Source organism: Marmota marmota, unplaced genomic scaffold, assembly GCF_001458135.2.
Source record: "Marmota marmota marmota unplaced genomic scaffold, marMar, whole genome shotgun sequence".
NCBI lineage: Eukaryota > Metazoa > Chordata > Mammalia > Rodentia > Sciuridae > Marmota > Marmota marmota.
In genome coordinates, this window is record NW_026000240.1 from 26,859,776 (window position 1) to 26,871,928 (window position 12,153).

The window sequence follows — 12,153 nt, forward strand, 5'->3', positions numbered from 1 at the left end:
CATCTTCCCTTCTGTTACAGGGCCTTTGTAGAAGGGGTTACTCCCTCCTTGGCAACTCATTTTTTTCAGGTCTCAGCTAAAACATCTTTTCCTTGAAGTTGCTTTCTGATAGTCCTCATATCACTCAAGTGCCTCCATTCGGTAGGCTCATAGAATCCTGTACTTTTTCATAGCACTAATAACAAAGCTAATAGAATAATTATTACTTGCCTAGTACTCATATAATTATTAAGTTATTATATAAGTAGTTATTACATAATGAGAAGTTTAATGCTTTTATCCTCTGTTAGAATGAAAATCTCCAAGAGGGAAGGGACACTGTGTCTAATTCATCACTGTCTTTCCAATACCTAACATGGTACCTTACATAAAATAGCCACTCAAATATATTTGTTAAATGAAGAAAAGCATGCTTTGTGGGACCGTCTCCAGTCTCAGGTTTTCTCTGCCTTGTTATAAGGGAAATCCCGTTTAAGATTCACAATCTTGGTCTCGGCCTCTGTGAAGCACCTGCAGATCCCCTGAACCTTTCTTTCTAGTGGGGGTCCTCATGGACATTGGCATTATGGCCTGTCCCCTTCTAATTCTAGATGTCTGCTCATGGCATGTATTTTTAGAGACCATTCATTTAAAAGGATTATTCAAATGCTTTAGCTCTATTTCAAAAGAATCTTTTCAGAAATAAAAGTTAGATGCAATTATTTATTATTATTGTTTTGGTATTGGGGATTGAACATGAGGGTGCTTTATTACTGAGCTATATACCCAATCCTTTCTATTTTTTATTTTGAAACAGGATCTAGATAAATTATCCAGGCTGGCCTCTAACTTGCAATTCTCCTTCGTCAACCTCCCTAGTAGCTGGGATTATGGGCATACACCACTGTGCCCAGTTGCAATTATTTTAATAGATCTTTCATCAGTTAAAATATCAATGTTAGTATTTTAATGTCATCTCTTTATATTGTATGTTTTATACGCAATTGTTTTGCAGCTTTGGAAATAAGTTAAAAATGATGTTTGCAATTCTATTCAGTTTCTAGAAATAACTGCATCAAGATATATAATTGTATTGTTTAGTTTTAAAAAATGTTTTCTGTGATTCTAACAGTGTATGTTTACTATAGAAAATTTGGAATGAGCACAAAAAATATAAAGAAAATAAAAATTATCTATAATTCCAATACCTTAAGATATATACTGAGGATCTGACCACCTCTCAGAGGCCCCACCTCTTGAAACTATCACAGTAGGGATTGAGTTTCATCATAGGAATTGGGAGTGGGGCACAAACATTCAGACCTTGGTGTTATATACTGTTCCCATATGTACATACTCTAACAGAGGGACCATGATTATTCTTTTGATCTCTAAGAATGTCAATTCAGATTCTAGGACCTATGGTCCTTGAAGTGTTTAGGTATTCCCATGTTCCCAGTGGACAGTTATCTGAGTAAATGGCTTTAGGTCTAAAGGTTCTGAAACAATCTTTGGGGAAATACTGAGGAAATTGATACTATGCACATTCATCATGGTATTTCAAGTCCATCTTCATGGGGACCTGTCTTTCTTTGAGTTCATGGTTTTAGATCTAAAAACAGATTCATGTTTGGAAACTTATCAAGGAATCATTATTTTAATCGAGGAGACTGCTTCACTCTCCTGGTTATAAATCCTAGAATTCATCAAATGGTACAAAATGAGTAGTATCCTCATTAACTGCCCATTTATTTTTCCCTCAGGATCATCAGATTAATTATCTTCATATTATTTTCTGTGGTTCTCTTTTTCCTCACTGCACCTGGGACTTTATAATAATTGTCCAACTTGACTTCTGACAGTTAATAACCACTACATGGCCTTGATCACTTTAGGACCCTGTTATCCCTATTGCTATCAGTGAAACTCATTCTTCCATGGCTTCTTTTACCACCAGTTCTGGCCTACAGGGAGTCACTAGTCAACATCTTAGAGATACTGGTGCCCCAACAATAGCACATCTTTTTCTTTTTCTTTTTTTTTTTTTTAACCATAGTGCTGGGAACTGAACTCAAGGCCTCATGCATGTTAGGCAAGCGCTCTACCACTAAACTATGTCCCCAATCCAGCATAACAGTGCATTTCTAATGGCCTTGAAATATGGTGTATCTAATGGCCTTATGTAAACTAGTCATCTGGTGGGTTTTCCATCTTTATAAAGTAAATGTTCTTCAGCATAATCAAATTCCTGATCCTTTAAATTTATTCTTCTACTCTCTACCATGGCAATGGTGACATTTTAGCCTCACTTGATATGGGTCATCAATTTTTCATGCTTCTGGAACCCATTCACACTAACTGTTGGGGGTCTTGATATGGTTTTAGATCCTTAGTACTGGGAGGGTGTTTCCAAATATACTTCTCCCTTATCCAATCTGATGTTCCTTTCATTATCATTAAGCACTCTCAAAATTTAATTCTATACATTTTTTTCCCAGTTTATGCTGGCTGGGTATTAAAGATCTTTTGGGATATAGGTCCTTTCCTGAATGACAATATCCAGCATATTGAGACTTAACACTAGTTAAGGCCTACTGGAAAGAGAGAAACTGTGAGCAAATCTTGAGGGCAAAGAGGAGACACTTATTATTTTAATGGAGAGACATGTCTGAATCATCTCTGAGTAATGGGGGACCATTTCTGGAAATGTCCTCATCTGATGTGTCAAGCCCCATTCTTTCTCAACTAAGACCCTGCTCTTAGCTTAATATGCCTGTCTTGACTGGAGTTTAGCTCACTCTGACTGAATTCATTCTTTGGCTTATTCTGGACTCCTACTTCAGGAGATTTTTTTCTCTTCTTTTTTGTGAGGTACTAAGGAGTCACTTTGAGCTTTCAGTTGGAGATTAATCACTCTCAGCTTTTCATTAACTTATTTCCAGTACATTCATCCGGCTAAACAATAATCTTAGTCACCATGAGCTATCACAACAAAATGCCATAGACAGGGGCTGGGGCTGGGCTCAGTGGTGCAGCGCTTTCCTCATGCATATGAGGCACTGGGTTCAATCCTCAGCACCACTTAAAAATAAATACATTTAAAAAAAGATATTGTATCCATTTAAAACTAAAAAAAATATTTTTTAAAAATGCCATAGACAGGGCTGGGGTTGTAGCTAAATGGCAGAAGATCCTGGGTTCGATCCTCAGCACCACATAAAAATAAATAAATAAAATAAAGGTATTGTGTCCAACTACAACTAAAAAATAAATATTAAAAAAAAAAACCACCTTAGACAGATTGCTTAACAAAGAGAAATTTTTCACAGTTTCAGGGTGCTGGCTCATTTGGTTCCTGGTTAAGGTTCTTTTCCTGGCTTGAAGACCACCATCTTCTTGTTTTGTTCTCTCACATTCTTTCCTCAGTGTGTTCACAAAGAGACACAGCTGTCTTCCTCTTTCTGTATGGCCATGAATCCCATTATATTAGGGCTCACTGCTACAATCTAATTTAACCTGAATTATCTCCTAAAAGCCCTATATCCCAGTACAATCACATTTTTAGTCCAGAGAAATACCCAATTCCATTGTTCTTATAATTTTCATTTTCCCCATATATACCATTCCACTGGTGTACCAACCCCATTAACCATCCATAAAAATTTTAACACTTAGACTGTAACCTTGTGATAGGAGCCCTCAATGTCAGGTAGGCATCTAATGGTCATATGCAAAACCCCATCTTATTGCTTGCTCCTTCAGACCTTATTCTTGCCCTCAACAGTTATAGGTTGGGTTTCCTGGGAAGGTGACGACAAGACATGAACAGGTAGGGTATTTGGAGAGTGCCCTTTGGATTAAACGCTTGTAGAAGAGTGGGAAAGAAAACAGGATTGGGGAGAGAAATTGTGCAGGTCCCATAGGGAGTTTTGGAGGTTCAAATTGACTATTATAGTTGTCCCAAGTTGGCCAGTCTCTTATATTCCCACTTTGATCCCCAACTGCTATGTGGACCAGGCTGGGAGAGGACCTTAGCAAAGGTGACAGTCTGCAAATGCAACAGTTCTAAAGGCACCAAAGACTGGGTCAACAGCAGGCTCAATAGCTGGGACAAATCCTTACTCAGGGGGATCGTGGTAGCATATCACCATGTTCATGAAACATTTAAATCTCTTATTGTTTTTGTTTTCGTATCAGAGAGAAAACTTCCACTCCCATGAGGAAAAAAAAAATGGTAAGAGCTCAGCCTCTTACTTTCTAGGGAAGTAGGAATAATTTCACTAACAGTTGAGATCAGGAGAAGGAACCAAATTTGAAACACTAAGCCCATTCTGGGCTTTTTGTTTCTGTCTCACTTTGTTTCTCTCTGTTTTTTTTTTTCCCCTCTTGTCTGTAGGATTTAACAAATTTTCTGTTTTATGTGGCAGACCAAAAATCTATGAAGTTGTCCAGTTCTGCTTTTGACTGGGTGATATATCTGGTTGTGGGTAACAAGTACATTTGCTAAACCTTACCTCTTTGTTTAATTGGCTTTATGCAATGTAATTTTTTATAAATTTTATTTATTAAAAAAATTTCAAACATGATCAAAAGCGGAAAGAATAAATCAAGGAACTGCTTATATTTAATACCCAATTAAGTAAATATCAGGATTTTTAAATATTTATTTTTTAGTTTTAGGTGGACACAATATCTCTATTTTACATTTATGAGGTTCTGAGCATCGAGCCCAGTGCCTCATACATGCTAGGTGAGCACTCTGCCACTGAGCCACAACCCTATCCCCCTTTATTTTATTTGTATGTGGTGCCGAGGATTGAACCCAGTGGCTTCCACATGTGAGGCGAGCGCTCTACCACTGAGAGGATTTTTTTTTAATATTTTTTTTATTTGTTGATGGACACAATACCTTTATTTTATTTGTTTATTTTTATGTGGTGCTGGGGATCGAACCCAGTGCCTCACACATGCTAGGCAAGTGCTCTACCACTGAGCAACAACCCCAGCCCAATATCAGGATTTTTATACAAGTCAATATTTTGATTTCTGTCAGATTTTTTAAAATCTTATTTTTCATTTGTTTCCATACTTGGGAATGGAGGAAAATTATATTATCTTAAATACAAACACAAAACAAAACACCCTGAGAAACTTCACATGAAATCTGGATTTGTGACAGCTCTTTGGGTGATTAAAAAAAAAAAAAAAAGGTCTGGCAACACTGGCTAGGGTGGCGACTATCAGCTGGCTCTGAGAAGCAGCTGCTGACTTTAGACTGGGTGTGAGCTCTCCTCTTTGAGATCTCAGTGTCCACCCCTCCCAGTGTGGAGGCCTAGTGCCAGTTCACCGTTCATCACAGAGCTTAAATTGTTGCTTTTATTATGTCTGTCCCTCTTCCCACTTTTGTATATTACCTCTCTGGCTTCTGAAGGCCCTAGCTTTGTAGACAGCTATTTTAGTTTACCTCAAGACCAGATCAGGTAATGCATAATCACAATGTCTAAGTGTTTGCAGCAGCTTTACTATAAGACAAAACTGGAATACAAACGTCCATCAGTAGGTACACTGACAAACTGTAGTATGATCATACAAAGGAGTACCACAGCAGTACTGGAAAGGAATGAATGTTTAATACAACATGGATGAAACTCAAAATAATTATATTGAGTAGAGAAACAATACAAAAAAGCAAAACCAAACCAAACCTAGTACATGTTGTACTTACTATTCCATTTTTTTTTAATTCTAGAAAATTCAATTAACCTATAATAACAGAAAGCAGATCAGTGGACAGACAGCGGATGAGTGGTTGCCTGGGATGAATAAAGGAAGAGAAATGGTTTACAAAGGCCAATGAGGCAACTTTTAGAGATGATATATTTGTCATCTTGATTGTGGTAATGGTTTAATGGGTATACATACATGTTACAGCTCATCAAATTATAAATTTATTGTGTTAATCCTATATCCATAAAATTGCACCAAAAACAACAAAATAACAAATGTCTGTCATAAATGGCAATAGCTACTCAATATACGTCTACCTCAGTGTCATTGACAGAAGGTATTTATATTTAATTTTATTTATTGATTGTTTACATTGATTTAGAAGGAAAGGTCTGCAATTCTGATCCTGATAACTTGTAATTATATTTTCTTTCCTAGGAACACTAAGATTAAAGAGAAAGCCTAAAAGCTTTTGGAAACAGATAACAGTGGCTGCCTCTGGGGAGAATTAAGAACAAGAGTAAAGAGATAGGCAAGTGTTTTAGTCATTTTTTTTTTTTTTTTCTGCTGTGACTAAAAGACCCAACAAGAACAATTAGAGGAGGAAAAGTTTATTTGGGGACTTACAGTTTCGGAGGTCTCAGTCCATAGACGGTCAGTTCCATTCCTCATGTATGTATACCTGTTAAACCATTACCATAGTCAAGATGAAGGCTCTCATAATCCAATCATTTCACCTCTAAGCCTTCTTGCACTGTCTCACAGGTTTGACCTTTTGGGGGACACCTAACATCTAAACCATAACAGCAAGTCACTTTTTATTGTTTCAATAGGTCATTCATATGCATGTGATATTTATAATAAAAGTTCTTTTTACAAAATAAACCTGGTTATAAAATAGATGCAGTAAAAGATCATAGGAAAATCATTTAGATATGTTTCCATAAAATATTTTACCCAGAGATGATTTATATTGGTGGGAAGGGTAAACATCTGATAATGATGAGGAATTAAGAAACTATTCATCTATTAAATCCAGGAAAACAGGTTGAACATTCCTGCTGTCAAGCTCAGAGAGGGTTGTTGGAATGCTTTTGTTGTAATTGTTCATCCTCTCATTTATCATACGGTACTCAGTAACAGATTTATTTTATTGTTTGTTAACACTTTTTAATCCAGGGCTAGGTAGAGTACCTGTTTATGAGGCCCTGAGTTCCATCCCCAGCACTGCAAGCAAGCAAACAACAAAAAAAATCAATTCATACTCCCATTCAGTTTCACTGAGTACTAGATAATGCCTTGGGGCTTCTGAATGAAAGTAGATTCAAACTTAGTTATACTGACCAACTAAACTTAATGTTTCTTTTCTTTCTTTTTTTCTGTGATACTGGGGGTTGAACCCAGGAGCAATCTACCTCTGAGCTACATCCCCAGCCCTTTTTAATTTTTATTTTGTGACAGGGCTGTGCTAAACTGTCTGTTAGATTGGTTTCTCTGTGTGTATGGAAACAATGTCTTAGACATTTATTTGATCAAGGATGATTTCCAAAAGTGGGCCAGGCCTTTTGAAATGAGGTGGAAATTCCAAGGACACCAAGAAACTTGCACTAAAACTTGGACTAAGCAAATTGTTGTTCTACTGATACTTTAATCTCTACCTTAAATAACGTGTGGAAACCGTTAGTTTCTTCCCATGTTAGTTCCAGTCTTCTGCCTGTGGATTTATTTCCTTTTTTTTTTTTTTTTTTTAAATATCTGAGTAGTTGTGGTCCTCTACATTTTTAGGGATAGAACTTTGTCTGCAACCATGTTATTGACTCTAAAAGGAAAGGTAATTTGGATACATCTTATTATAAACTTTGAGGCAGAATTGATTTGTCATTTTTGGAAGGAATTATGTTCTGAGTTAAAAAAAAAAAAAGGAAAAAAATTCATGATTTAACCCAATTATGGACTGGTAGGGGACACCATGGCATATTACTGCCACCAACTGGCATCACATCTTAATTGCAAGAGTAGAAAAAGGAAAATAATTTCTGATTTTTTTTTTAAATTTTAATATTTATTATTTTTTAGTTTTCGGCGGACACAACATCTTTGTTTGTATGTGGTGCTGAGGATCTGATTTTTAAAATATAAGCAACATCAAATTTCCTGTAACCAAGTGAAAAAATATTAAGTAAGAATACTTCGTTTGGGAAATAAAAAAGAGGAAGTTGTCATGATCCCCAAAACACAGGGTTTGTGAAAGTGATAAAAGTGAAGGGATAAGGAAGTAGGGTCAGATGACAGAACACGTTTCTTTGGTCTAAATATTCAGTAGCTGCATCTGGAACTATATCTGCAAAAAAGTAGTGTAAAGGAAGAATAATTCATAAAAATATTTCTTTAAAATGCCTTTATGTGAAAAGAACATAACCATTATCATCATCAAAGTTGACTGAATCTTGGGCTGGGATTGTGGCTCAGTAGTAGAGCGCTTGCCTGACATGTGTGAGGCACTGGGTTCGATTCTCAGCACCACATATAAATAAATGAATAAAATAAATGTCTATTAAAAACTAAATAATATTTTTAAAAAGTTGGTTGAATCTCTTAATTTTAAGCAGAACTGAATTGTTTTGTGAGCTAACATTATCTAGAGAGGAAAAAGGCAAAAGTTTAGCTAAAATTTCAAGGAATCATACTCTCTATAGAGTCACAAACTAGTTCTTTGTGTTATAAAACAAAGTTCCTCATGTTATTGGTTAATTAGATCGAATACATTGTTAGACACATTATGATTTGGTATATATGCAAGGAAAATATCAAAGGCAATTTAAGACAATAGTATATAAAAAGTCTTTTTAAAATAAACCATAGAAACTCCTCTTCAATGTCTACCAATTTCATAGAATATGGAATGCATTTTTCTGTTTGTAATTTTAAATGTCAACTTTGGATGAGGTGGGCCAAGAGACTGAGTTGAAATAAAGGTCTAATGGCATGTATTTTAAAAGGCATATCCTTCTTTTTGATATTTCAAGCATATCTATGACTTGTTAATGAAAAAAGCCGTGTTTGAAAATTTTTGCCAAGGGATTTGGAATCTTAAGAAATTCTTAAAAGCAGAGGCTTCTGGGAAATATGTAATCCTGCAATGAATTCATCATGTTATGGAATCTCTATTACTTTACCAAATAGCTAAAGGATGAATGAATCTGCCTTTTGCTTACATTTATGATTGATCAGACCAAATCAGCTGGTATGAAGAATTTGTGACAAAACAGAGATAAACTGGAAAAAACATCAAGGCATTCCTTGAATGACATTATGTATTTTAAACATTTTTTTTAAGAGAGAGGTAGAGAGAGAGAGAATTTTTAATATTTATTTTTTAGTTATCGATGGGCACAACATCTTTGTTTGTATGTGGTGCTGAGGATCGAACCCGGGCCGAACGCATGCCAGGCGAGCGTGCAACCGCTTGAGCCACATCCCCAGCCCTTGAGTTCCATTCTTAACTATATTCAGACAAAGTGGTGGTAGATGAGATTAAAAGCATGCTTGAGCCACATCCCCAGACCCCACATTACATATTTTAGATGATAGTTTATAATCCATAAGAAACTACAGAGACCTTTTGTGTAAGTATACAATATTGCTTTTTTTTTTTTTTTTTTTTAAAGGGAGGAAAATGAAGGATCTGAACTGTTCAGGTAACTATTACAATAGTGGTGTAAGGCAATGGGAAGAGATGGGGAGTGAAGGGCTTTGATGAAGATGGCTGCAGAAAAAAAGCAAGGGATCTGAATGAATTAGGATATGATGGGACTCAGGTTAAAAAAAAAGTCAAGTGTGACCTTATAATTTAGAACCTGGGGATTACGTAATTATTTACAAACACCAGTTCAATTTGTGTGAGGGCAAAATAAAGAACGTGTTAGGTTTCTACATACTTAGAAAGTTGACTATTTATGCTCTTGGATAATTTTTAAATATTTTTTTTTTAAAGTGCTAGGCTGGGAATATAGCTCAGTGGTATAGCACATGCCTCAAGAGGCCCTGCCTGCATGAGATGAGGGGTAAAGGGCTGAGGGGGAGGAGAGAAGCTAAAAAATACTTAGCAAAATATTATCACTGTAATAACACAAATGGATTTTTTTGATGGTGGTGGTAGGTGGGGACTGAACCCAGGGCCTCACACATGCTAGGCAAATACTCTACTGAGCTCTATACCCCTGGCCTGTTCATTTTTAATTTTTGGACAGGGTCTCCCTAAGTCGCCCAGGTTGGCCTTGAATTTGTGATCCTCCTGCATCAGCTTCTGGAGAAACTACCATTATAGGTGTGTACCACCATACCTGGCTACAGATGACATTTTAATATATTAAATAGTTTAATACTCAACAATCCTATTGCTATTTCCATCTTACAGATGAAGAAACTGAGACACAGAGATCTGCCCAAAGTCATACAGCTTTCCAGAACAGTCTGGTTCCAGAGTCCATGTTCTTAATCACTGCACTATGCTGAAATCGAAATGTTATTAGGAGATTAGAATGTTCAAATAAGAGAAATAAAATGTTAGTTTGTTTATTTTTCCAGTATTGATGATTGAATCCAGGGGTGTTCTACTGCAGAACTATATCCCCAGCCCTTCTTTCATTCATCTGCTTTTGAGGCAGGGTCTTACTACATTGTTGAACCTGGCCTAAAACTTGTTATTCTCCTTCTTCACCCTTCCAGTAGCTGGTATTACAGGCAGGTAACACTGAGCCTGTCTTAGAGAATTAATTATTTTAAATGCTTAATTTTGCAATGGAGCTTCCTGGAAAGTACCTGTGAGGAAAAGGTAGGAAGATTAAAAAAATAATTTTGGGGAGACTTTCAAGAGAAAGAATGTATTACATAACAGAGAGCTAGGGGTTGAACTACAGGATGGAAGACTGAAGTGAAGTTAGAAAAGGAATCAGAGACCAGTAAATCAGGTAAGTATAGATCCAGGGATTGAGAAGTGTTAACTGTGAAGGAAGGTTGATAGTAACTGGAGGGAACAGACAGCACTTTTTTTTTTTTTTTCCTTTAAGACAATGGAAACTTGAAAAACAGAAGGAAGAAGCCAGAGAATAAAATACTGAATACTGAGGATGTAACACTATAGGAAAATAGTAATGGAACAAGGAACTTGAAAAGCAGGACACACATCATTACACATCATTTAGGCAGGATAGGCTGTGGAGAGACGGGCAGAGGGAATGCCTTAATTTGCTGAGAAATTTTGAGATCCTGGTCGGGATCATGGTTACAGATGTCTGAAGATGGAGAGAATGTCAACCCATTGTTGGAATTGCACAGCTTTGAGCCCAGGAAACTAGACGAAGTCATCTATTTAGCCTGGTTTGGGACTGGCACTTTTAACAAGGAAAGCTAGAAACACGCTTTGCAGAGTAACAATAGGAAGTCAACCAGAGACTAGTAAATATGTATCTATAAATAGTGTTATCTAAAAATCTATGCAAGTCCAGTCACAAATTCATACCCGACTTCCTTCAGTGAAAAGCCACCACACACCACCTTCCAACGCCTAACAGAAACCAGGAACAAGGATGATAACTAGAGATTAGCCCTCAAGAATAATGGAGTTGAGCGAGTATAAGGTAATACTGGAAACAGAGCAGGCTATTCTGATGGAGAATTGAGTCACAAATGGGCTGATGACCTGGGAGAGTAAGGATTCACTTTTGTTGTAAAAAGTTGAAAGCAGGTGAAAGGTAGAAGCCATGGTCAGGGATAGGCAGGTAGAGAGCAAGGGAAGCTGTGGGGTCCAACAAAACAGCTGGGTCAAGATTTCACAGTAGTGACTTTGTCCCTAGCCCACTGGAGGGCTAAGAGTCTCACGTCCATTTCAGAACCACTGACAATACTACTAGGTTGCAGTAGGAGAAACCGAATTCCAAAGCTGAGTCTCTATTTTCCCAGTCTAGCTGCATTCCCGGCTCACTAACTAGCCAATGCTGCCGCCTTATGCAAAGCCGGCACCACGGAGAGACTGCTACTCAGAGGCAGGACGACGCCAATCGGCCTGGAGCGGGCAGTGTTCCGTCCAGAGCCGTGGCGAGGGAGGTCCCAAACAGTTCTGGGAACCTACTCCCCTTGGCTCGAGGAAAGCACCTCCCCAACAATAAATCGCTAATACAATGCAAAGCTTGGAGTTCTCCTTAAGACCGGGAGGGGCTGGAGCAGGGCTCCGAGCGACCGCTCCCTCCCGTTTCCGCAGCAGGCCTGGCGGGCAGCGGGAAACTGGAGCGGAGGGAGGGAAGAGCTAGCCCCCGACCTGGGGAGGGGCCTGGGTGAAGAAACGGGGGCGGGTTCCTTCCCAGGTCTCCGAGCAGCTCTAAAAATGGCGGGCGGCAGCTCTGCGAGTGGGACGCGCAGGCGCCAGTGTTCGTCCTTCCGCCCGCCGCG

At 37.8% G+C, this 12,153-nt stretch overlaps 1 long non-coding RNA gene across 1 annotated transcript in view; it reads right to left on the reverse strand.

The window, feature by feature from the left end:
* Nucleotides 1–2,758: 2,758 nt before the first annotated feature.
* Nucleotides 2,759–12,153, reverse strand: part of LOC125613530 — a 19,791-nt gene continuing 10,396 nt past the window's right edge. The window contains exons 2-3 of the long non-coding RNA XR_007344062.1: nt 11,124–11,126; nt 2,759–2,772 (exon numbers count right to left, since the gene is read on the reverse strand). This is a non-coding gene — a long non-coding RNA (uncharacterized LOC125613530). The remainder of the gene's footprint in view (nt 2,773–11,123; nt 11,127–12,153) is intronic.